The sequence below is a fragment of the Mustela erminea genome, chromosome 6 (genome assembly GCF_009829155.1).
Source record: "Mustela erminea isolate mMusErm1 chromosome 6, mMusErm1.Pri, whole genome shotgun sequence".
Classification (NCBI taxonomy): domain Eukaryota; kingdom Metazoa; phylum Chordata; class Mammalia; order Carnivora; family Mustelidae; genus Mustela; species Mustela erminea.
The window spans coordinates 115676883-115703034 of NC_045619.1; the positions used below are offsets into that span (position 1 = coordinate 115676883).

Consider the following 26152-nt stretch of genomic DNA (forward strand, 5'->3'; position numbering starts at 1 on the left):
AACTTTCGATCTTGAAATTAAAAAGAAAGCAAAGGTTTACATTTCCTCTAGATGGGCACACAAAAAAATGCTTCAGTGGAAGGAACATAAATGTGTGAATGGAAGGGCAAGAGGAAGGTCACTGTCATGGGCATGTCAATGTCATGATCTGTGGGTGGTAGATGACCAAGAAGGATCTATGAATGGACCACAGAGATGCTGACATCCCAAAGTGAAATCACTCGGACAACCGCATCAGGTCGTGGTAAATCCAAAGCCATGGACTTTGGGAAAACGAGAGGAAGGGGCCTTTCTGATCACCTGGTCTTCATTTCACTAAGAGTTGGACAACCTCCCCCAACAAGGTCACAGAGCATATGGCGTGGCAGTGCCAGGCTAGAAATAAACTCACATTCTCTCGCTCTCCCCAGGACAACTCCCACATTCCTGATCAGTCTGGACACAAACTAACAGGGGCCATTGCTGTATATGTGTCCTGGCTTGTTGTCATAGGGTCCCCAGCCCTCTGGCCTGTGTTGCTTTCATCGGTAAAGGGGACAATCTGGCCCTGGGAGGAGTCAAGTCAACTTCTTACAAATCTCATAGGACTCCTTCGTCTGGTTTTTGTTCCCGAGATGCTCCTCAAACCAAAGATGGTTCTACATGTTCCTCAAACCTTCAGTGACTTTAGACAGAAGTGAATAGGACATATCTAAGGTCCTCAGGCAAAGACAGAAATCGGGGCCTTTTGGTGGGGGAGGGGAATTATGGAAAAAGGAAAGCAACTTATAATTCTTCCTTCCCTTTCCAAGGTCTCCACCTTATCGGAGATAGACAAGATAAGGATGTTACTATCAACTTTTAAGAATGTATAAAGCAATGACTCAGTAATTCCACTTCTAGAAAGGTACTAAGGAAATTACTTTGAATGAGTACAAGGATGTTTACCACAGTTTTGTTTATAAATGTATAAAAATGGAAAGAGTCTACATGAAGAAACATACAGAAGAATGGGAAAATTATACATGAAAACCAGGTTGGAAACTTACTTGATGATTTGAAAAAATTTTCATGATGTATTAGACACCCACCTTATCAGAAAGACAGTAAACAGACCAAAACATTATTATCTCGCTATCCATACATAACTCTGTTCATGTTTTTCCTCCTTTATTCAAAGTTCCAACAATAAGCATGAATTACTTCTACGGTTACCAAAACAGTTAACTACAAATAAAGACAAAGATAATAGATTCTTTTAAAATCCCAAGGTTTAGATTTGGCCTAAACATCCAGGAGAAAACCATGAATGGAATTGTGTCTGTGGGCCTATGCACAACATCAACCAGCCTTTCTCCCCTGAACGTATGCATTTCTTGGCTATAGGGGCATTGGCCCAGAAAATCACCAAAGCTCATGATAACGTGCAATCCAGTGTTTCTCAAACTCCACCCCGCATGGGCCACAATCACCTGGAAGTTCTGGGCTAACTTCCCCTGCCAACCAAGAGTGAACTCACCTGTTAAATCCCCTCCATAGATTTTCTTCTCTCTCAGCATCTCTCTATTACCAAGTACACTTTTCCTGCTCAAAAGCCATGTCTTTTGGAACTACCAAGCTTGTGGGGCAACACCTGAGACAGATTCCTAGCACAGTGCCTGGCTCAGAACAATGAACTATTAAATACTGGAGGAATGAGTGAAAGAAGCAAGCAAGCAGACCAGCAGTGGGCTCACTTCTGCTCTTCCTCATTCCTAGATTCTGGCTCATTCTCAGCCAACTCTATTTCTTTTCTAGGAGGCATAAAGCAGAAGTACTACCACTCCTTCCTGAACTTGACACAGGATCCTAGGAATGTTTTCTTGTCTTTCCTACAAGGTGAAGCAAGGATATGGCACCTAAGTATTTGTGTGGAGGGAGAAACAGGAAGAAATGCTAAAGATGTGCCAGGGGTATGAATTAATGGGAAAAATGGTAGTGGATTTCTGCAGTCCAGCTGTGGACAATGTCAGTGTGAGTCCAGGTAAGAAGGGTCACCTCCTAAAGGGGCAAGGTCAACAGGTAAGGCATCAGATGACAAAGGGTCAAGGTATTAACTCCTCAGGGGCTGTGGTTCACAGCTGTTCACAGGATTACACTGAGGCTTTATGGAGGGGCCACTGTCTGTGACCCGACTCCTGTCTGCTGTCTGGCTGACATTTATGTACCCATGCCACGTGAGAGGAAGCTGTCCTCTGGGAGTCATCATCATAGAGGAGAAAATGGGAACAAAGCCAAATGAAAAGGAAAACAGCCTAATACCTGCACATTTTCTACCACATCTACTGTGATGATTTAAAGAATAGCATAGAACTGGGTCCCTTACTGATCTTTCACCAAGAGGGGGGACACAATGCTAAGTGCTCTGGAGCATTAAATTCATTCAGTTCTCTCCAGCATCTTCAGAGAGATGCTGCTACTATCCCCATTGGCAGATGGGAAAACAGAGATACTGGGTGTTCTAGGATAAATCCTTGGGCTGCTTAACATGTAGCTCTAAAGGCAGAAAGACCACTTCCTGGTCAATTAAAATGAAATCAAAGAGGTAAATATGAAGGTGAGGCCATGATTAAATCAGGAATATATAGCTGACCGTTGAACCACGCAGGGGCTGGGGCACCGTTGAAAATCGGAGTAGAATTTTGACTCTCCCAAAGCTGAACTGAAAATAGCCCATTGATCGAAAGCCTTACCAAGAGCATACAGTCGATTAACGATATTTAGTATGTGTATTATAACCTGTATTCTTATAATCAACTAAGTAAAGACAATGCTCTTAAAATCTTAAGGAAAATAAAAAATACATTTACAAGTGCCGTCCTGTATTTATTAGAAAAAAAAAATCCACAGAGACATCAACCTGCTCTTGTTGAAACCCGTGTTGTTCGAGGGCCAACTGTGTGGGGAACAGCTCTGAGAACCGGAGGGCATCCTCCGATCCCTGCGTGGATCTTCATATGGGAAAGAGATGCGGGTGTGTGTGACACTCCTCCCAGGCCTGCCGCCTCCTCACTGGGCTCCCTGGATAGTGCCTGAAGCCTCCCAGTCCATAGGAAAGAGAGAGGACATTGACACGTGCAACACCTGACTACATCCTGTTGTGAGTTACTGATACATTTCAATGATTTTAACAAGTGCTGCAGAACCATTGTAATGAAATCTACTATAAGCTACTACAGGCCAAGACTGAAAATTCCAAAGCAAGGGCTGTGTTTTTATAGCCTAGTAAAGTAGGGGTATTTTGTATGCTAGAAGCAGCTGGAAATGGTATTCACATTTTCTGGGGTGGATTTTATTTCTGTGTGCAGACTCTGAATGTGGGCAGAACTGCCTGACGGGAGGGAGTCCCACCAGTAGGAAGCCTGGTGAGTCCTTTTTGCTTCCCTTTTATCACAAACTGGTTTATTCAGATATTCCAGATTCCTTATTTAGAGTAATTCTCCTCCCGTGTGCATTGTAAATGTTTTGTGAATTTGGGTTTGTGGTAATAATTAGAAGTCTCAAATAAAATTTTGTGTTACAGGATTTGTTATGGTAATTTTAAACAGGCCAAGTATGTAGCCATGAAAAGACGTAAGTACTTTCAATGATAAGAAATATTATAACTCAGACATTTCTCTACCAGATGTGTTGAAAGAACCATGCCCATCTTGCCATAGGAAAGATCTTTAAAAAAAAAAAAAAAGGCTTACTGCAAACCCTAAGGACTTATTCATGTCTTTAAATGTCCAAAAGAAGAATGTTAACATATGAAGTGAAAATTATAGCTAATCATTTTAGCTTCTGGCCAGTTCTGAATCTGTAGCTAATGATTCTTGGGGAATATAACCCAGGTAGCTTGCAGAAGGAGAGGACAGTCAACCATTTCTCAGAGCAGGAAAAAAAAAAAAAAACAACAAAACAAAGGTCACTTTCACGTTAAAATATACACTGAAATATACCTACAATGGACTACTATTCAGCCTTAAGGATTGGCATTCTGACACTTACAACAATATGGATGAACCCTGAAGACATTATGTTCAATGACTAAGCCAGACACAAAGGACAAATATTGCATGGTTTCACATATAGGAGGTATGTTGAGGAGTGAAATTCACAGCGACAGAAAGCAGAACAGTAGTTACCAGGAGCTGGGGAGCAGGGGGAATGGGGAGCTACTGCGGAATGGGAACAGAGTTTTAGTTGGAGGACATGAGAATGTTCTAGAGATGGATGTTGAGGTCGGTTGGAAACTAATGTAAATGTACTTAATGCATTTAAAAATGGTTACAATGGTATTATATTTTAGCACATTTTAAAAAAAATAAAGTACACTAAAGGTAAAGCACAAAGTGACTCAAGTTACAGGCATGTGCTGGGAATCCGGGCACAGGTCTCCTGACAGGCGCTGGACCAAAGGCAGATGCTGGCTTGCACGCGCCCACTACTCCCTTCCAGGTCAAGGAGGCGCCAAGAACATTTCTGACCTATTCGATGACCAATACACTAAGGGTCCTTCAACAATGATCTGACAAATAAGTAATATACTTAGATATTTAGTGTGTAAAATCTGAAACAGCATGGGGTGCTGAACACTGTTCTTGAGAGCTGCAGGGGTCCAAGCCCCACTGGGCTCGTTCACAGAGGGCAGAACCCCAGCTGAGGAGAAGGGGGCTAGCATAATTCCACTTGTCCAGGGAGCGTGCACAAGGCTTCTGCCAACTCCAGTCATTCAATACTCACTATTTGATGGTTTTAACATGAACAGAAAGCAAGGAAATACTGAATCATCAGATATGAGAATGTTTTATGAGTCTAAAAATCCAGATGGTAGACCAGTAAATGTATACTATTACTGTTGATACCTCATAGATTATAGCCTTTCCACAGCTATGCTTGAACGATTGGAAAGGGCTTTGAATAAAATAATTTCTGGCCTTCCTTGTCCTCAGAAAAGCATCTTCATAAAAACAACCACCACCACCTCACAAAACTAATTTGTACGGAAACTTAAGAAAAATCCAGCAACCTGCCTCCCCAGCATCTCCACTGTTTGTGAGAGATGTAGGTTAGCTGGTACCCAGGACCTTCACTAGAGTCTCAGAGCTGGTCCCCCGTGCATTTGCTGACTGATGAGGGGTTGGGGGATGGATGTTGCTAAGATTAGAAATGTTCTCAAGAGCTTTCTCCATGTGCAGGGATCTCCAGGAAAGCAGTCTGTACGCAAAGACCGAATAGCACAGGAAGGTTATGACATGGAAGTTGAAGATACATTCTACTCTACTTGAAATGACAAAAGATAAACGCACACTTATGAGTCATTTTAACATCTGATAAAAAGGCAAATGATAGCAAAGTTTGGTGCCCCTCAGAGTCACGTGGGGTGCTTGTTAAAAATGAAGGTCCCCCTACCCCAGATAAGGATATGCTCCCAAAAGTAAGAAATCATGAGTATAAGCCATTTAAGATGATGTCTGGGAAGAAGCAGGAAAATCAAACCAAATGGATGAGTTTAATGAAGGAAGGCTTCCTGGAGGAGGTGATGGTGAGCCTAGTGGGGAATGGAGGAAAGGATGGGTAGGAAGAAAGGGTCATGTGAGTGTGACAGATTGGAGGAGAGCAATGCTTTACTAAAGGAGGTGTGAGCTGGAACGGGGGTCCACATTCAGGAGAAATGGGAGAGGCCAGGCCATGCAAAAGTGGGAAGGCAGGTATCTACCAGAACATGGAGATTCACCTGCTATGAAGAAAATGAAACCCAGTACTGAAGTCTAAACAGAAGAAGGAATTTCAGATTCTCTCATGCCTTGACATCACACTCAAACAGTGTACTGTATGGTTTTTAGGCGGCGAGAAAAGTTTTCAGGAGCACAGATGTACTAGCCCAGTTGCTTTCTCTATATGGCTTGCATGCCTCTTACCCTTAAACAGGATGGCAGACAGCAAAATAAAAAAGCTTTAAAAGGGCAGCCTCTTTGATAAACTCATTACTGTGATCCCTCCACAGGTCACAGCCCCAGCCACGGCTGGCCACATCGCTGCTGGGCTTTGGTCTCTGTCACCAGACACGACTGGCTGACCAGCACATCAGACACCCGAAGCCAGTGAGACAGACTGACTGCCCGGGATGTAAGTTACAGGGCAGTTCAGTGTTAAGAGTAAGATGTCATCTGAAAGCTGAGGAGTTCACAGTCTAGTTGAAGAGACTGACTAAAGGATGCAGAACTGGTTTTGACCCCTTCGGTCCTCTTATACCTTGTTCTCCCTGACCCTTTTGAAGTTTCCCTACCTCTTCCGTTATTCCTGTCAAGTGCATCTGTTTGTCTTCCCCATACACAATCGGTTCTACCCGGGGATCATGAGAGACTGTGCCCTCCAGCCCCAGAACGACCAAGGGCCCAGCAGCGCGGGGCAAACAGTCGGGACAACCGCAAGTCCCCACTTCCCAGAACAGAGAACACGCCGTGCTTCCTTCACATTCAGACCTTCAAACACCCAGCAACAGCAGCGGAGGCATTTTAACTGTGACAATGTGGAAGTTAAGTATGTAAACTGTGGAGTCCTAGTCATGTAAATCATGTGATGTTTTACACTCATATTGATCTGGAGTCAAGCAGTCATCATTGCTCCATTGTAGCTAATCACTCATTAAAGTAATTATGGAATCATCAAAACAACTGATGAAAACCATGTAATTCATGGGAGTCTGTGACCCTTCCCCTTTAAAAAGGAAACTCTTTTAACTTCCCAGGAACAGGGACTATACCTTTAAACCAAATCACTGCTTATCAGTAAAGTTTTATATACATATATATATATATATACATATATATTTATTTATTTATATTTATATTTATATTTATATTTATATTTATATTTATTATTTAAAAACCAAACTGGAAAACTCAGTGCCCACCTAATAGAATCCTAACTTCCTCATTCCAGACACCTCAAAGTAAAAAATTCAAGCAATAGTTTTGGAATTTACAATGCGGTAGACTTTGCATCTTCTCATTCCAGGACTCCAAGTTTATTCTAACAAGAAGCCTCTTCCATCCCCTGACGTCTTTGTGATGCATAAAGAAAATGTACCCCGCCTCCAGAGAGTTCTCTGCTCTTTCCTGTCCTGCACACAGTATTTTTCTCTTTATAATTCGACGTGCAGCAATGTTCCCTCCAGCCAACATACTTTGCACAGAGTTTCAGGAGTTTTCTAAAGTCCTAGGGGAGCTCGGCACCGAGCTAGCAAATTCTTTTTTGTACAGGTCAAAGGTACATGTGTTAAGAACCAGTAACCCCAAATTACAGCCCATGCCATGGGGTGCCATTAGCCAAGCTGGTCAACGAAGATGGAAACAGATATTTAAAACAAACAAAAAAAGGATTTCTTTAACAGGAGGGGTAAGACCCGCCCTTTCCCTGAATGATAGATAAGCAGCCGACAGGAGTCAATCAAAGGAAGACAATGAGGTGAAAACAGGGCCCAGCAGGAGGGCACCTGTCCACTCCCCTAGGGTCCACCCTAACCCTGGGGATGGGGGCCTGTCTGGTGGCAAAAAGAGTTGGATAGCTTTGCTGCTAGGAGATTTCTGGGGTAAGAGGAGAGCCTCACGGTGACCTGGCACTTGGAAGGAGCTGCCACTTGCTCTTTCCATCTCAGTAGGCTGTCCAGAGCCTGCACCAGAAATGAAGAAGAAATCACTTAGACAAGGGGGTGCCAGGGTAGCTTAGTCAGTCGGGCAGCCAGCTCTTGATCTCAACTCAGGTCAGGTCTCAGGGTCCTAGGATTGAGCCCTATGTCAGCCTCCATGGTCGGCAGAAGTCTGAAATTCTCTCTCCCTCTGCCCCTGCACACTAATAAATAAATAAATTTTGGAAGGGAGGGAGGGAGGAAGGAATCACTTAGAGAAGTGACATGAACTTGAAGTGTCCCCGTGCTATGGAATTAATTCAGGCTCCTTCTCCGTGTGCTCTGTGTCTCACGTGCGGCTTTGATTCATGAGCCATGACTGATCATTGCAAGAATTTGAGAAGTCCAAACAAAAATTTTGGTCCAGAGAAGTGCCATCCTCCCTAGTTTCCAGCCACTGCATCAATTTTGAAAAAACACAGACAAGAAAAGAGGAATTCTGCCTTAATGTTTCACTCGCAAAGATACTTCCCTCAGATGCAAGGTTTTTGACTATTAACCACCAACACCGAGGAGACCTTATTGCTGAAGAGAACAATAAAGCAGATGCCATAATGTAATAAATGTAATTTCAGAAGAGAAGTTTAGGGGCGCCTGGGAGGCTCAATGGGTTAAAGCCTCTGCCTTCGGCTCAGGTCATGATCTCAGGGTCCTGGGATCGAGCCCCGCATCAGGCTCTCTGCTCAGCGGGGAGCCTACTTCCTCCTCTCTCTCTGCCTGCCTCTCTGACTTCTTGTGATCTCTGTCAAGTAAATAAATAAAATCTTCAAAAAAAAAAAAAAAGAGGAAGAAGAGAAGTTTAAAATGGAGAGGTCATTTTACCCTACATTTTAGAGAAAACAATGGAAGTGACTTGCCCAAGGTCACTTAGCCCATCCATGACAGCCTTTGAGCCCGGGTCCCCTGGCTCCTGGACTCTGTTCTCTCCACTGTCCCACCTTGCCATCTGGTGACATTTCCTCCCTACCACACACAGGACCTCACCACCAGCAAGACTCTACTAGAAAACCCAATGAAGATACCAAGAGTCTCCAAAATAGCTTGGGTTAACAGGAAACCAACATTTCCTGATTGAGTCCACACTCCACAGAGTAAGTCCTAACACAGTACAAGCTACACAGTGAGTAAAACCCTAGCAAAAGGAGATCCTTTGGGAAGCCACCTCCTGTTTTCCACCCATAGCATAAAGTATGTCTGCCAAGGACAGTGTATATTCCTGTCATCACAGTGGACTAGAATTAATTGAGCAGTACTAGGCCATGTCTCCAGGGTCTGGGCTCTCTGGCTCCTTGCAGAACACCAGCCCGCTGCCCCCAGCTCTGCCAGCCTGTCCCCAGATGCCAGCCCTCTTGGCCCGCCAGCCTACCTAATAAGGCAACATGCAAGTTGACTGGCTGGCTTGTAGGTCAGGCACTGTTTACTGTGCAAACTCTGGGCTCACAAGCAAAAGGAGCGCCTACCTTTTGGCAGACAAAGGGTTACCCTTTGCCAAAACCTCTTAAAAGGCAGCACTGTTGGTCCATTTACATAATAATACATACTGGTCTGCAAACCGGGACTCTAAAACCCAGGGTGGCTGCTGAGTTAAAGGACCGTACCTCCAGCAGGCTGGAGTAGTTAGGCTTCAGGAGAAACTTCCCTGCCTTGGCCTCCCCCAATCCCCCTTCCCACATCCCTCAGAGAACTCACACTCAATCCTCGGAGCAACTTATTCAGCATGCATCCTGACTCCTTGAGGCGCCCATCTTCAAAAATAGCCACCAACGGTCTCCAAATAGATGGCATGTCCTGGGTACTTAAAAGGGAGTCACCGGGTCAAGTGCGGGAAGGATCCTTAGCATTCCACAAAATATGCGCCGGCAAAAACCAAACTTCTATCTTTTCAAATAAGGAGGCTGCGCTGTGGGCCAGACCGTGCCTGAACACAAACACCCATTATTTTTCCTGCTGTTAAGGTCTGGGCTCAGACTCTTCCCACCCCCGGCTCCTGAGACTTCTCCGCTACATATAAGGGCAAGGATACACCCGTGATGAACTGCGGCCCGTTCATCACGGCACAGATTTCCTTCAGCTCTTTGCCATCAGTCTCGGTGTCCTTCAGAAGCCATCCCGCCCCCCGTCCACCAAACTGGGTACGTCCCAGCAGAACTCGGAGCACTATATCAAGTGTCAGCGGCGAGCTGTTGGCGAGAGGCTGACCCGGAGCAAGACCAGGAAGGGTCAGGGAGCACGAGAGGGCCAACCCTGAGGAAGGCATTCAGCAAAAGTGTCAGTCGCCTGTGAAGTCCAGTACACAGCCCAAATCTGTACTTATGGCCAATGGAAACCAATCTGGAGGCCCCGTCCACCCCTCTTCCCTTCCCCCTGTGCTAGCACCCAGTGTTAACTTTTTTGTGTAAACACAGGCTTCCTTCAGAATCTCTCAGAGCCCTAACAGCTACCATGAAGCAGCCTTCCTTTCTTCTCAGAGGAAAGGAGTTTAGAGGATCTGAAACAACTGTCAGGAAAAACAGATGCCTACGCTTTGCTGATAGGTTGGGGAATCCAGAGTTTACCTATTCAGTCCCTAGGGGAATCTCCCAAGAGGCATTCAGAAATTCCTGTCTAGATATTCATAACAGAGAGAACAAGGGATGTGGGACCCTCAAAACCAAAAGCTTGTCCTTTAGCTTCGTGGAAAGCTGCCTTGGAAAACTGAGTTTAAAAAACAAACACCAACCCCCATATTATCCTAACAGGGCTTTGCACTCACAGCTTCAACCCTACAGGAATGGGCTTGCTCTCTCCTTTATGGCCTCTAAATTAGGCAAAGCAGGAGAGGAACCACAGGGGTGTGGGGTGGGCACGGTGGGGTGTGGGGGTGGGCAGAGTCCCAGAGGGCGGTGGGGAGGAGTATGGAGCTGCTCTGGGTCCCTGTGGCCCCTCAGCAGGCAGGGGAGTTCCCAGGCCCTCCCTGGCAGGCACCCACCAGCCTGGCTGGCTTCTGTGTTTATTTTACTTCCAAACAGCTAATTTCCCATTGTTCAAGGCCAAGTTAGAGAGCACTGAAGCATTATTATTCCCCTTTCTCCAACGGCCAGCCAGCTCCAGGTGGCTGTTTGATTCCTAATTAGCAGGGCCAGGTAGCCTAGGCCAGGAAAAGGAGAGAAGACCCAGAGCTCCTGGCTACCAACCCCAGCCAGAGCAACCAGGATCGCCTGAGCAGGAGGAGGAGGCAGCAGCTGCCAAAGGGAAGGAAAGGCCGGGACGCCTGGGTGGCTCAGTTGGTTAAGCAGCTGCCTTCGGCTCAGGTCATGATCCCAGGGTCCTGGGATCGAGTCCCACATCGGGCTCTCTGCTCAGCAGGGAGCCTGCTTCTCCCTCTGCCTCTGCCTGCCATTCTGTCTGCCTGTGCTCACTCTCTCCCCCTCTCTCCCTCTGATAAATAAATAAAATCTTTATTAAAAAAAAAAAAAAAAGGAAGGAAAGGCCTGGCATCACATGGTGACCTGGATCTACCTTGGAATTCCTATGTGGCCAAACCTCAGGATTCTAGAGACTGAAGACAGGAAAAAGAAGAATAAGTTCATTTCTCCAATAATCGTCAGTAACTACTGAGCTAATATTAAATTTATTCTAATTAAATGTTGTTAAAAAAAAAAAAAAAAGTTCTCTCTTTCAGTCCCTGTGACTCTCTCCTTAACAATAAAGATAGAGCTGTGCTCACCCTCCCACTGGCATTTCCATCTTAAGCAAGGTTGTCCAACAGGTTTCCAGGACAAGAGATGTATTCATGGACCTGATCATAGCAAACCAGCAGCTGCCCATCCGTCTGAAGGTATATGCATGTCGTCAACATCCAGTCAGCAGAGCTAGACCCACTCCACTGTCCCCCTGAAATCAGAACTCTGCCATGTGCATGCAAACAGTGGGTTTTATCAGATCTTTGCCTGTTCCAAAGAGGAGTGTTCTCTTTAATAAGTACATTCTACCTTTTTTGGCTCTTTGGCCCTAGAAGCTATTGGACTGGGTGGCAGAAAGTGACTTTAATGGTATTAAGGACTAAATTTTCATTTGCTACCTATTTATAGAATCCTTTGTTTTTAAGCATGTTGTCAGGCTAATTTTATGGATATATTTTTAACCCGGACACATGCTTACCCTGTGTTAAGCTTAAAATATGCTGATACAGCTTGAAACTGCCTCCTGTAATACTGATTTAACTTAGTTCCAGCTCTCCACGTCTAAAGGGTATTAGCTCAAGAACCCACCTTTTCTTTCAAAAAGAATTAAAAACGCCAATCCTAAACTGCACTATGTCGTCCCCTAGTGGCAGAAAGGAGTTGATGCATCTTCCAAAGTCGATTTTAGGAACACCGTCTTAAACGGAAAGCCTGAAGTCAGGACCTTTGTGCTTAGGCAGATAGCTTTAGTATCTCTGAGATATATACAGGAGCCGAAATGTTAGCAAATGACTGCATTCATTTACTCCACAAATATGCACTACATGTCCCTGTCCTGGGACTTGGGAAACAGAATCAGTAAAGGTTTAAGAGAAAATTCCATTCCGGTAATCAACGACCAAGTATAATGTAATGTCCCACATGCCCAGTGGCTTTTAAACGTATGTCACAGGGGTTAAGTATAGATACTCTGGAAGCAGGAGTGATTTTGTATTGCTGGTCTCGCTCCTCAACACCTGGTCTGTCACTGTCCCCTCCCTTTCCCTTCCTCTGGGCAGACCCCAGAGCTGGCTGCCAGTGCCCCCAGCAAGCAATCCGCTAAATAAAGTGACCCATGAAATCCAAACTAATGAGATTTTTAGTATCAGCTACATAAAAGGGCTTTGGTGGTTTTCAACCCTCCGTATTCTGAACTAAAATACCAAGAGTTATCAAAGTCAGGCAGTCTCATAAAAAAGGAACAGGTCTCTCTTTAGCCATATACACTGACGCAAGAACACACCACAATACTATATTCTTTCGTGTATAAACATTACAGTGCTGTGAACGTTTTATTCAGAAGCTCACATCTGACGACGCCATCATAAATTCCACAGCCATAGAACGCTATTGTCTTACACTCCCGTTCCCCATCTGTTTTCAAGGCTGGCAGTGGTGCAACCGGGATCATTCCTGTGTGAGTCCTTACGGGACGTCAGGTGCTAGAAGCACCAGGCAGCACACAGCCCCGTGACGCCAGCTCAGAGCACCAGCCTCAGCTGCGGGATGCTCCGTGCCCAGCGGGGCTCTGACCCACCCCTCTTGGGGAAGCCCAAGTGCCCTGGGTGGTTGCTGTCTGCTCTGGGCTCAGACCAAGGAAGGACAGCGGTTGGGATCGTTCACAAGACAAAGGACAAGAGCGCCTCTCGGGAGAACATTTCAGAAGCACAAACACAAAAACTGAACACACGCAGGTTCTCATTTCTGCTTAAAACGGCACCTCGCCTGCCCAGGTGCTGTTCAGTCTCTTGTTGCTGAGATTTTTCCACTCCAAGGTGAGCGCTCCATGAGGGAGACTTAAATGACCGCAGCCACAGGTGTCCGCTAGTTATGGAGGAAAGGGGAGGCAGCACATTACAACGCGTATTGTGTGATCCAAACGCACAACACACACAAACAACTTCTGTTAAAATATGCGAAGTGAGCTTTGTGAGGGGAAAGGTTAAATTGGAAAAGAAAGCCTCACTGATTTTTAAGCAGAATCAGTGGGACTGGTCGCTGTTAAGTATAAAGAAAATTCAAATAATTTTCCCCACATGTTTCTATCCACTCCTGTTCCACCTCGTTTTTTAGGGCCAGAGAAAGGGCGGTGGCGATATGTTTAATTTCAAAAGTCACCAACAATGGTGCCCCAGGCTGAACACACCTCAGAGGTCATGGCCCTAATCTCTGGCTTACTCTTAAAACTTTTGACAGCAGTCTTGTTAATATTTGGAGAGTTAGAGGGCACCTGTGAAAAGAAGAGGGGGTCTATAATTTTACACCCAAACTGTACAGTCATGTTTTATTAAAATTCATACAATGTTTTATACAAATTTCACACTACTTTCATAGTGCAAACAAGACACAAATTGTCCCAGAGTCCTTTGCAGACTCCAACAGGAGCAGACCTTTGGAAGTAAGTGGGTAAGTGCCTGAAGCTTGCCCTAAAACCTTCACATGAAGGATAGAAGAATATTCTCATAAGGATATAAGCCAGTGTCCCTGAAGTTCCCAGAATACTGCAGCTGAGAACTAGAAGGGGCCAATTCTCATTCTCCATCTGTTGTCCAGGAAGATTCTAAGCCAAGGGACCTGGTTAGCTTTCCATCAGTCTCGGGTCCTCAGAAACCAGGTCGTTTTCACTAAACTCTGACCAGGTTGGTTATCAAAATCCAAAAATGTCAAAATACCTGCTACTCCTGACTTGCCTGCTCCTCCATTATCGCACACAGGAATTCACGGTTTTTGGGCAGTTTACCTCTAGCCCACACCCTCTAAGGAAAAGAATGATATTATTATAGAAGTCCCCAAATTAGCAATACATTTTATAATTACAAAAACAGAATTTCTATAATTATAAATATACATAATATAGCATATTTTGAACGTGTCAGATTTTATTAAGAAAATTTAACACTATATACATATTAAGCTATAGTCAATACACAAATCTCATAATTTTTTTTAAAAATGCAGCTTTGTTTTTTCAAGATTTTGGTTTTCATTTGAGAGAGAGTGCAAGAGAGAACACAAGTTGGGGGTAGAGGGACAAGCAAACTCCCCACTAAGCTGGGAGCCCAGTGTGGGGCTCACTCGATCCCAGGACCCTGAGATCATGAGCTGAGCTGAAGGCAGAGCCCCACAGGCACCCCAAGACAGTATGTTGTTAAATGTACAGACTCCAACTCCTATTCTTGGAGATTCAATAAGCCCTTTTATTCTATTTACCCAGTTCTGAAGAGTTTGATTGTCTGATTCCCAAGCCCTTGACAAGATGCCCAGAAGCTTCCAGAAGGTTAAGAATGCTAAGAAAAGAGAGGAGGAAGAGCTGGTCTGGGGGTGAAGGACTCCTTAGGGGGTGGAGGACATATCCTTAGGTCTGCCTTTGCTACCTGACATCTGTTAAGCGGGGAAGCAAAAGTCCAAGCTAGACTGGCCTCCTTCATGGAATTCGGGGTTCTTGCAGATGGGGCCCTGGAAGTGGCCACCTCTGTGTTTCCAGGATGGCACAGGTGTGCACAGCCACCTCGGGGAGCAGCAAAAGGAGGTTCACCTGGAGAGCTGTGTTCCCAGCAAGCCTGCCAAAGCCCAGGTGCAGGGCCCCACGGGACACAGCGTGGAGAGCGCACTGGATTCCAGCCCTGTGCACACTGGGGGCCAAGTGTCCTGACAGCAACGACACTTTTTACATTGGGTCAGCTCTTTGGTTGAGTAGCTAAGAAAAGTCATTTCATTCATCCTGCTAATTCGTTTCTTGACGGGAAAAGAACTAATAAGATAAACACAGAACAAAACACACTTTGGGCAGGCAAATCTTTTAAACCCAGTTTGCAAGACATAAATATATATTATAGAGAAGAAGTCTACAGCTCATCCTTGTTCTTGATTTCTACCTGTTTCTACCCCACGGGCTGGCTCCACACCTACTGTCACACACTTTCTTCAAATGCCCTCTTGCCCGTGATCTTGCTTCATTATCTGTGGCCCTCGTCACGCACCCAGGGGAACCAGGCCACCAATCATGGTGCATAGAGGAAGCGACCCGTTCAGGAAGCTGTCCTCACCCCACTGGGGTTTGTGGCCTCTTGGGGGAAGAGCTGCTGTCCTTCTAGCCTCTGGGCTCCTCACTCCCCAGGCCGGGCTCCGAGACCATTCCAGAATCTCTTTCCTGCAGTGGTGCCTTCCCTGGTTCTCACATCTGAGCATCTGAGAACACTGTGCCCCATGCCCCTTCCCCTTGGGGGACCTCCCCATCCAGTGAGAGCTCGGCTGTGCCAGGCAGACCCAGGTTTGGGAAATGATGCCCATAATTAGTGAGGCATGGGGTATACAGCCCACAAGGCATCCAGCCAGAGGGGTCAGCCCACCCTCTGTTGCACTCTCCCCTTTCCTGCCCTCTTACTGTGCAGACCAAGTTCTGGCCCAGTGCCAAGTATAGGCAGAAGTTTTCCAAACCAAACATGAATCAACACTAGGTCTTTCCAGATCTACAGTCCTTAATGGCATACAACATGCTTTCAGTATCTCATTTAATCTTCACTTCACAAACACAGACATTGTAGGAAGTGTTTTATAACCTATAAAGCAATTTAGGCAACGTGGCATCACGGGGTCCTGCTGGCATGCAGGGGAGAATCCCAGTCCCCGTCTCACAGATGAGGAAACTGACCTCCAACGGGGCTAAAGCAGAGTTAGGGAGAGGTGAGGAAAGCACACAGTTAACCTGTGGGTCCCTTACAAGGGTGTGAGACCTAGGAAGGGCTCTCTGTCAGAAAGCTACACAAAGCCCTGGATTCCTGCTGGAGGCTTTGAAGGCAAATGTGATCATCCTAAACCACAAATTCAAGTGCACAGTCCTGGCTGATCCCAGTTCTGGTTCCCTTTTCCTCCCTCCTTCTCTGCTCTCTAATTTCAGTGGAGACTTGCAGATATTATGAAAAGGATTATCCCGTGTTGTAAAACTCAGCAGCAACTACCTCTCGAGTGAGTTGGGAACAGGAGATGTGTGTCTGGGGCTATTGGGAGAAGTGCCTCCAATTTATATATTTCTTCTTACGAATCATGTAAAAAGCCTGTGAGGTTTTATTCAAAACTGCTCTTCTTAAGTCTTGGCGATCCTGGCTATTCTGGACTCTGCCTAAGCGTGAAGAGTGAGGAAGAAAAGATTCAAACAAGATTCTCGCTACATTCTTCGGGTGACAAATTTGGAACAGAGCTAATGCATACACCAGCCCAGCCAAAGCGGAACAAAAACAATGCTATCTACAGCTGCCCTGGGGCATCTTTCTGATCACCAAAGAGCCTCTCCCCACTCCCTCCGGGGGCAGCTCCAATTTGTTTTTTTTTTTTAAACTGATGCAAGGGTGTGGATAATCTTTGTAAGCCAATATATCATTTGGTTTAGCTTTAGAAATACTTGATCATGCTGATTTGGCAAAGAAAAAGAAGCGCTCTCTAGCATAATAGTTCATCTCTGTAGTAACTAGTTTAAGCAAGTCAGTAACTAGTTTGAGACGGGGACAGAAGGCGAGTCTCAGGGGGAATGAGAGGCTGATCCTGACCCTGGGGCTTAATACTGGACTCCTGAGCCGGACTTTGGCCTTCAGGCAAATTCACAGGCTAACAGCTGCTGCTTCCTGTGGCCTGGAAAATTTAGCACAGGTTCTGAGTCACGAGACACTTTTTCTTTAATTTTTTTCTCCAGTTTTTGTCTGCTCTTTCTCATATGTTTTAAAGTTTTTTTGTAGTCTTCCAGTGGGAAGCACAAAAACCAGAATCAGTTCCTAGATGGTCACATAAACCAGATCTGGGCTCCTCATGAGTTGCGAGAACCAAAGCCGATGGGGCAAATGCAATTTACAGAAAACATGAACGATGCCCGTGAGGCTATGTATATTAACTAGAGTTTTGCCCTAGTCTGTGTGGTTCGCTATTCCGAATGCCAATCCTTCCGAACGGACAACATGCACATAGAGAGATAGTATCATGTCCATGTAGCCCACTAACGAATGGAGAAAATACACTACAAGTAGCAAAGAAAAAGATGCCCTAGTATTTAGCACTTTGGGCGAGATAAGATTACAAAAAATCTAATGGGATTCTCATCATTAGTTATATATGACACAGACTGGGAATTTGGAGGCCAAGTTCACTGGGGACCTTGCAGTAGAATTAGTCATCTTTAGGGTTGGAAAGGGCTTTGGAAATCCTCTGGTTTAGCAGTTTTCCGTTGTAGTCAAGTGTCAGCCTCTCTCAAGGAGCCTGAAACCCTCTCTGTGCCCCAGCCATACCCCAGACCATGGGCACCAGGATCCAACTCCCATCCTAGGGGATCTTGCAAGAGCTTCCCCAGAGTGAGGATTCAGGGGGCAGTCCGAGGCGAGAACCACAGCTCTCTGCACCTTCCTACCTGAAGAAGGAACACGCAGATGGGCCAAGGTGGCGGCAGCAGCAGAAAGGCAAGACTGTGAGAACTCAGCTGTTTCTTTCCTAAACACGTGGCAAAGTGGTGTATTTAAATAACCATTACTAGAGAACATGTAATTCAAACGTTACCAGTCCCTGACCTTGGGGCAGAAAGGATTCCACTCAAACTCACGAATAGAATCGGGATAAAAAGCCGGCCAAGAAAGTTCTCAGTGAACCAGGGAAAGGAGGAAAGGAGACAATGAAAGGTCATTGTCACTCAAGTCCCTCTGTTGCACTAGAGAGCCCGCCCAAGGCCCCATGCTAGGGGATCCCTTTGGTAGGAGAAGGTAGTTAGAAGGACGGCGGGACCCAAGCTATATTGGTAGATACTATGATTAAGTGACAGTTCACTTCTACCATTCGCAGGGCAAGCAGCGCCTGTCTAGAAATCAGATACAACCACGGGACTCAGGCACTCCCCCCATACACCCTCCAGCGTTCTTTCTTCAAAACCCTCTTTCCTGGCTTCCAAAGCTCTTGGTCATTCATCTCCATTATTCATGTGCTAACTTGAAAGTTTGATATTCTGTTGTGCTTCTCATCCTCTGTATCTCTGAAACATGTTTCTACAATTATACCAGCTTGTCATCCAAGGAAAACAGCTCACAATACCAGCGTAAACAAGTTTCCAGAGAAAAGACAGTAAAAAAAAAAAAACCCGGAGTTTTAACTGTTCACTTTGTTTTCCAAAATACCACCCGCCATGTTTTAATCTAAAAACACATGCGCTCATCAAATTCACTGAAGCCCAGAGTTAGAGCTGAAAAGGATGATGAAGATAGAAACATCCTCTTTCACTTGTGAGAAAGATGCTTCCTAATCGGTACCCGGGAGCACTTCGATCTAATGTATTTCTCTGAAAGAGGAAATGTGTTCAGGCGGGTGAGCTATGCCCCCTTCAGCCCAGCGCCCCGCAACATCGGGCCCCAGTTTCGGGAGGGGTGAAGCCCGAGGTACCAGCTACAGCTAAATCATGCAGGTCTTGCCTTAGGCCCATTTCAGGATCGAACTGTGGCTTTCAGCTCTGATACCCTCGCAGACAACTAATGACCGGCCCTAGACTATACTTAACACAAACAGCTGCCCAGAGGTCAGTGGCTGGGGCTCTTCAGAGAGACACAAGTTCAAACCCCAGCACTGGGTTTTTTAGCTCTGTGGCTCTGAGGCCAATTATGCCCCACTTAATAAAATTTAAAAAATAATAATAAAATAAAATAGTCAGCCAAAAACAAAATGGAGGTTAGAAGATCATTCTAAGTCCGAGGACACTCCCATCTATAATAAAGCTCTCTGCTCCAGCAGGTTTTTGTTTGTTTGTTTTAAGATTTTATTCCTTTATTTGAGAGAGAGGGAGTGAGAAAGCACAAGCAGGGGGGGCAGCAGAGGGAGAGGGAGAAGCAGGCTCTGCACTGAGCAGGGAACTTGACACAGAGCTCAATCCCAGGACCCAAACCCCGAGATCGTGACCTGAGCCAAAGACAGACCCTTAACCGACTGAGACCCCCAGGCGCCCCTCAAGCAGGCTTCTATAGATTCCACTCATTGGCCCATCACCTGTGGGTCCCCACCACACCCACTCCCCTCTTGCTTTGCTCTCCGTCTGTTCGTCTGCCTGGCACCCCCTCCCAGCACACATACACACAGATCCCTTCCAAACTCATCACCTGACTGTTCTGCGCTCTTGGATCATCCTCCAGTTTTGCTCTCCTGACTGTTTCTCTTTTGACCAGTCTGCTGCCTGCTAGGATCCCTGTAAATTCCCCTTCGATCAAATCATTGCGTGTTCACTATCTTTGTGGGCGATTGGGTAGCATTCTTTCAAAACACCACGCCCTGGGTGATTAGGTTATATTTCGATCTTTTTGCTATTAGCCAACCTAAACCAGTATCCATGCCAATGCGGTTTGACTCTTTTGCAGTAATTCACAGGCAAGAAGAATGTGTTGGGATGTTTCATGAATTTCCCCCTGCTGTGGTCCATCTTTCAGTCACTGGCCTGCCTGTCCCCCCACACCCTCCGCTCGCTGCCCCAGGGCAGGCACGTTCTGGGCTCCACAAGCCAGAAAGACTATACTCTCCCACCAAGGGGCTGGTGCAACGTAAGTGCTCCTCAGCAGAAAGATTTTTGGAAGAACTCACAAACATCTCCATTCAGAATACAATATAAATGTGTGTTGGCTCCTAACTCCTGAGCAAATACCTGTACACTGTGTGAACTTGTGAACTGTGTTTTTCATGGCTTTGCAATGTCATGTTTAAAGTTGAAAACTGTCAAGTTCAAAAGACGACTAAATCTAATGTTAAAAAAGAAAGAGGGGAGAAATACAAAAAACCTCTTTAAAATCATTCCATCCCCACTAAGATGATGAGGAAGGACTTCTGAAGCCCTGGAGGTTCAGAGTGCCTTCTTCCCCTCCACGGATGCACCCTCTGTTTTTGGAGTTAAATGAAAGCAAGTGTGGAACAGGACACAGCTGATGCCCTGAAGAGCACTTGGTCCCAGGTGAGGGCGTAATGCTGGGAGCCCCACAAACTCACCCTCTTACCCAATACACACAGTGGAAATGCAAAGAATCCTTCTTTCTTCCTTTAAAGAACCTAAGAGTGGAGGAGACAAGTGAGCACTTCTGCTTCCTGAAAGACATTTGAAACATAGCAATTTATCCTTCACAGAAAGAGTTCTGTGGTACACGGTGTGAAGCAAACACGCAGCTTTTAGAACAAAAAAAAGCGGGGTGGGGGGACCGGGGTAGCTCAGGGGGTTAAGCCTCTGTCTTCAGCTCAGGTCATGATCTCAGGTCCTGGGATCGAGACCCACATCGGGCTCTCTGCTCAGTGGGGAGCCTGCTTAACTTCCTCTCTCTGCCTGCCTCTCTGCCTACTTGTGATCTCTCTGTCAAATAAATAAAATCTTAACCAAAAAAAAGAACAAAAACATGAGGGACGCCAGGGTGGCTCAGTCAGTTGGGCGCCCAACTCTTAGATTTTGGCTCGGGTCATGATCTCAGGGTCACGGGATGAACCCCACCAGGCTCTGTGCTGAGCGTGGAGCTTGCTTAAGATTCTCTCTCTTCCTCACATGCACACCAACCCCCCCCACCACTTGCATGCTCTAAAAAATAATAATAAAGTAAAAATTGACAAAAAAGAAAAGAAAAATCATCCAGCAAGCAAATGCTTGAAATCCCAAACACAAGTAAAGCAGCTCTGGCTCCAGACTAAAAACGTAATTTATGGCTAGACAGTTCATGTAATTTCTTCACCTGTAGGTTTGAAACATACTACATATTCACATTTAACAGTGCAGATGGCTGGAGCAGGAGGAAGGCAGTGGAATGACAGAGGATGGCCGAAGGGAGCCTTCCTCCTCACCATACTCGAAAGACCTTACTTAATCCAAGTGCCCACCTAAGGCTGGTCAGGCCACATTTTGAACAAAACGTATATTGAAAGGCACATTTAATGGGCACCTGGGGCATATGTTTTCAAATGACCTAACTGTTATTTTTGGATTTTTACTCAATGCATATAAAAATTACACTGCTAATAGACATAATACATAAAGCCAGAACTTGATCTGCAAAGGTGACTTAGGTACTGAGCCCACAATACAGTCTTTTAAGACCCAGCTTACTTGTGTGATTTCTTGATTCATGTGAATCCTCCAAAGTAGGAGAAGGTTCGCAGGGAACCATTCCAGCCCTCTCCCTTGTTTCCTAGTGGCCAGCCATTAATGTTTTGTCTGTCCTTACAGAGTCTCTTTATGCAAGAAAACCTCAATGAATGCCTCTCTTCCCTTTTATAGCCCAATGCGGAGTACCTTGAGCGCTGTTCCCTGGACATCGGTCCCTACGGGGACACAGACAGCACCTTCCCCCATGGCCCTCATCTGTCACAGTATTCCTTAATTTATCCCCAGCCTCCTGGTGATGGGCAAGTTTCTAGTCTGCTATGGGACACAAAGGTGCAGTGTACAAAGCTACCATGGGAGTGGTAGGTCTATCTGAAGGTGGCCGCAACGGCCACATTGCTCCCCTCAGTTATGCTGCCATTGTCATTCCCTCCAGCAATGGTTCTCAGCTCCCAGCTCACAATGGACTTCTGGATTCTCCCTCTTCTGAGGCCTCCTGCTCACAGCACATTTTGATTTCCCTTACTCTGAATGCACTGGAGCATTTTTTCACATGTGTAAGATCGATTTAAATGTCCTTTCTCTTTTGGGTGTGCAATCCATTTAGATAGTTTGCCAATTTTCCTACAGTGATTTTTGTTTTGTGTTTTGTTTTCTAGGATTTCTAGAAGTTTACATATTAATATATTAACCATGTATCCTGGGATATGAGTCACAGGTAGGTTTTTAGTTTTTCCTTTCTCTTTCATGGCATTTTTTTTTCCTCCCCCAGTGGGAAAGTGATAGTGTTCTGTAAATACAGTTAATTTTTATCAATCTTTTATTTCATGGGTTCTGCACAGTCAGTCAGCAGGAAATGTCTGCCAAACACAGAGCTCTGAAGAAATTTTTCCTGTTTCATTCTGGTACTTAATTTTTTTTAAATGTACACCTATAGAAAGTAGAGACAATGCTACAAGGAACTCCCCCATGCCCACCACTAGATTCAATTATAAAGTTTTTGCCATACTTGCTGCTTCTAGTCCTTCTCTCTCTTACAACATTACTTTAAAGCAAACCCAAGATCTCAAATCATTTTACCTCTGTATACTTCAATATGTATTTAAAAATAGCATAGAGGAGTGCCTGGTGGCTCAGTTGTTAAGTATCTGTCTGCCTTTGGCTCAGGTCATGACCCCAGGGTCCTGGGAATGAGCCCTACATCGGGCTCCCTGCTCAGTGGGGAGCCTGCTTCTCCCTTCCCCACTTCCCCCTGCTTGTTACCTCTCTCACTGTCTCCTTCTGTCAAATAAATAAAGAAAATCTTTTTAAAAATTAAAAAATTTAGAAAAACAGCATAGGTCTTTTTTTTCATAGCTACCATGCTACTGTCATATGTAACAAAATTAACAAGCTATTTGATATCATCTAATACTTGATCGACATTTAATTTTCTCCAGTTGACTCAATAATGTCTTTATAGAGTTGGTTTGTTAGAATCAGGATGTATTTGTGGTTTAGTTTTTCTTTAAATATGTAGCTATTTAACTATGTGATCTATTAAAAATTTATCCTGGTATATGATACAACTTACTTATTTTTCTACTTGGTTATACAGTTGCCTGAACATTTAGTGGTCTAATTTTCCCCATTAATTTTAAATCACACTTCTCCCCATTTATTTCCATATATCTTTTGGACTATTTCTAGACTTCTAATCTGTTCCACTGTTCTGTTTATTCATACTTTAGGACAACGTTTTCATTACTAAGGCTTTACAATGTACTAAGTGCTAGATCTTATTTATTTATCCACATGAAATTTAGAATCCACTTATCTACTTTTTTAAAAATATTATCAGTGGGTATTTTACTGGTAATGTTAAACTGAGGAAGAATTGATATATTCATGATCTTGAATTTTTCCATTTTAGAACATGAGGTATTCTTTTCTTTTTTCCTTTTTTTTTTTTTTTTTCAAATTCTTTAGGGACGTTTAAGAGGTTTCTACACATAGATTCCACATATTTCATGTTAAATTATTTCTTGCTACTTTATCCATTTTATTACTTTAGTAAACGTGGTCTTCTCTTTCCCTAAGTCTTTCAGTAGGCTGTTTGAAGGTTCAGCTTTTAACACTGTCAACTTTCCGCCCCCCACCTCAAAAGATGCGCAGTGGCCCACGTTCACCTGTGCCGTGCTCCAGGCCGCATCCCTGAAGCAGAGCTGGGAGCAAGCAAAATCAGACCCCAGCCTTCCTGAGCTACCTTCCCACCCCATTCATGCACTAGGCTCAAGGAGCTGGAGATTTGGAACAGCAAGAAGATGTGACAAAGCACATTTTGGGACCTGTGGGACTCCTGGACTTTTGTCAAGCTTTTATAGAACAAATAATTTGTGACTGTACTGCAAGAGAGGTTTGGATTTCTAAGGAAGATCATAAAAGGCCCTCGGTGATTACGCCTTGCAGCCCAGCAGGACTGGCTCTCTACCGGGAGAGAGACCTGGAGATCGCCAAGGGGAGGACCGCCATCACCTCTGCTGCAAATCCCTCTCTCACTGGGGACACCGTGCTGTGCCCACGTTCCTGCTGACCCTCCTGACCTTCAGCATGATGAACCAGTGAGGACAAAGCAAGCTCAGCGCTACGAAGTGGTGGCAAGCCTCCCCCGCTCTCATTTCCTCCCTGCGGCCCCTAGTGGATGGCAGTGAGTGCTCCCACTGTGTCTCCTCCACTCTGACACATGCCTACGTCCAATCCACCCCTCCGGTGATTCTGCCCACACCACTCTGGCCCCTTTCCTTCTCTTCCTACGGCAGTCAGTGGGCTTCAAGACTTGTATAATCCCAGCTTCTTCACTACCTCATGCCTCCTGCTCCATCCCGAACCCCCTCAAGTTTCCTGTGGCCAAGAAACTCACACCATCTAGCTGTCCTTCAAGGCTCTCCTTGCCTGAAAGACGTCCGTTCATTCCACCTTTGTCTGCCCTTCCCTCCTGCCCACCCACCCCCATCCTTCCACTTATCAATATCCCAACCATCTTTTACTCCTGTCCAGTCTCCCAGACTCCTTCTTGCTCCTCAACTCCGATATCTGATGACGCGCTCCACCAAACTGTGAACGTCTGTGTGTGTACTCACCTCCGAGCTTCTGGGCTGCCTGGGCTCTGCAGCACCCAAAGCACTGCTTGCTTTTCCCCATTTCCTAGTTACGTCCATGACCAGAGCGATAGACTATTTTAGATTTGCTATGCGCATCGATCTACTCTACTCTGCCCTTTCAACAGGTAACATGTTGGCTTTCTTTTTGCCTTCATGGATAATAGTAATGCTTCTACAATACCCACAACATGCCTGAGAGGAGTGCTGCCTTTTCCTTCCTCAGGTCAGCGTCTGCGCTGATTGCAATCTTTACCATTCAAAGGACCCCCCCAATGCCTCTCCTAAGTCCCTCTTAATATAATTCTTGGTTTACTTTTGTTTGATGGGAAGAGACCTGGTTCGCAGTCTTGAGCACATTGTGCCTCCAAATTTTTATTGTCCCAAAGCGCTCAGAAGCCCCTCTTTTTAAAAGCCTTCACCGTTTCAAATGCACAGGACCGACCGTGGTACAGGCATGGCCCTGGTTCATCTCAGATAGGAACGACAGCCGGGAGAACCACCCGTAAAGTGACAAGTGGTTTACTCATCCCCAGCTCCTCCCGAGCCAGGACAGGATGTGATAAGTGCCTCTTTTTAGCTCTGGCAGGCGTGTCCCAATGACATATGATGGGGCTCAAATGCCACCCCTTGTTTAAGATAAAAATTACTTGACATTTTACAACATCCTGGGATATTCTGGAGGGGAATGGGGAACAGACCAATGCCAAAGGTAGAGAAGTTCTTGAATTCAAGAGGCACCCAGGAGGTGGGGCTGACTACTGTTAGATGTGGCTACAAAGTGGACAGGTCCCCAGCTCTGCAGTATCCCACAGCTGTGGGAGAGAAGGATCTCGAAGGACAGCAACGACCTGGAGAACACCTAGTCTCAATCACCCAGAGCTCAGTGGATTCTTCAAGGTGACTAGAGCCAGCTGGTTCCCTGGGACCCCAACAGTGGAGTAGCCTTGGTGTTCAAGATTATGGAAAAAGGGGCCATGCCAGCAACAAGAGAGAGAATCTATTATTCCAGACATGAAGCTACAGGAGATACAGAATGCCAGAGTGGGAGGGGTGAGCTGTGGAATGGTGTCAAACCCGTTAGCAAAATGTTGCCTCGTTTTTCATAGAAATACTCTATCTGCCCGAGGGGACGGCCCAGATGTTGGTGGGACTCACCTCCCCAGCTATCTCAGGAAATATCAATTCTCAGCCCTATTCCCATTACAAGTAAGAAGAGAATGTGTCTGGACTTGGTAGGCATGTGTGTGCCAGCAGGGTGCTGAGGTCATCCGAGCAAAGGTCCTGGGAATCCGGAGAAACCTGGGCAGTTACAACTGGCCACAGGTTCTTAATGACCAATGGAAATTTAATCCGCTCATTCTAGTTACTCTCAGGGTAAACTTTTTAGAGTGTTCTGCTGTCCTTTTACCCCTCTTCTAGCTTCTCGGGTGTTGCAAATGACATCAAGTGACAGAATGACTAAGCATTCTTTACATCCACGCATGATGGCAGTGATGGGACTGGCACTGATCTCTACTCTGGGCTGGGCAGAATGATAGTT

At 45.4% G+C, this 26152-nt stretch overlaps 1 protein-coding gene across 1 annotated transcript in view; it reads right to left on the reverse strand.

The window, feature by feature from the left end:
* The window catches only part of SVIL (supervillin), a 118237-nt gene extending 104150 nt beyond the window's left edge, over positions 1-14087 (reverse strand). The window contains exon 1 of the mRNA XM_032349384.1: positions 14064-14087. The gene's annotated coding sequence lies outside the window, so the exon portion shown is untranslated. The remainder of the gene's footprint in view (positions 1-14063) is intronic.
* Positions 14088-26152: the final 12065 nt, after the last annotated feature.